The following is a 1,240-nucleotide window of genomic DNA, read 5'->3' on the forward strand; positions in this document are numbered from 1 at the left end:
TATATATATATATATATATATATATATACACTATGGACAAATTAGCAGCAACATCAGAGATGTGCAAATTGAGAGCAGCATGCCATTTAACATTACCTTTTCTTTCATTTATTCGTGCTCCAGGTGGTTGGCACCTTTATTCCACTCTGTATTCTCATGAGTGTTGTCTTAGTCTGTATTACAATAAAATTAGTATTTTTTTTTTTTTTTTATAAAAAGAAACGGTTTGGAAAGTTTTCATTCTTTTCCTGCTTTGTGTGTCAACTATCTTAGTTGCTAAGTGACAGAGTGTACTGCGATAAAATCCAAAACTCTTCCAGTCTCCTTAACTTCAAGGACTTTGAAGGATCCAGGCCAGGTGGACCGCGTCCTTGGAAGATGCATCCCATGAATTTGAAAACAGCCTAACTCTGAGTCTATTTTGATCTAGAGCATATAAGATGTTAGGCAAGTCAGTGACTGAGTTTAGGCCCCTAAATCTGAAAATAAAACTGAAAATGGTACTTTCATCCTCCTGGGACACATGAGAGTAAACAGCATGTAATAATAATAAAAAAAAACATCCATGAGCAAATTTATTTCTTACAATATTAAATCTGTTATAACTGCAGAGTAGCAGCAGTGAGACTATTGTGACACCCAGAGGTTGCAGGTCCTTCTTCTCTTCTGCAGGCACCTGTTATGATCGCTTCGCTCAGTAACAACACTAGGGGCCTATTTCCTAATTCAGATATCAAATATATAGTTTTGACTAGTCAAAAATAACGTTGAGATATATTGTTTATAATTCCAGATGCGTGAAACTTTAAATAATAGAAGAATGACCTGCAACCTTCTGCGTGTTTACAGACTGATCTACACATTTGTAGATCTTTGTACACCGCCAGATGGCGTGATTTTTGTCCGGGGATTTTTGTCCGGCGCGAATCAGACACATTTTTTTCGACTTGGCTAAAAAACAACAACAAGGCTATTTTACCCTCCACCCATTTCACCCACCACCCAGATAACCCTAGTTTAAAAATTATTTGTCAGGGATTAGGAAAATTGGCATACTTGTATGCCATGCGCACAGTGTAAATATGGCTATCATATGGCAGTCTTCTGTACAGTGATGCAGGCCATACACTAAAAAACTTTCATACATTTTTTTTCTGTTAGACATTGGAGAGGTGCATTTAGATGTTATAGAGCTGAACATGTTAAATTGGTGAGCTGTTATGTTATTATTATTATTGTC

Source organism: Cyprinodon variegatus, unplaced genomic scaffold (assembly GCF_000732505.1).
Source record: "Cyprinodon variegatus isolate N-32 unplaced genomic scaffold, C_variegatus-1.0 Scaffold74, whole genome shotgun sequence".
Lineage (NCBI taxonomy): Eukaryota > Metazoa > Chordata > Actinopteri > Cyprinodontiformes > Cyprinodontidae > Cyprinodon > Cyprinodon variegatus.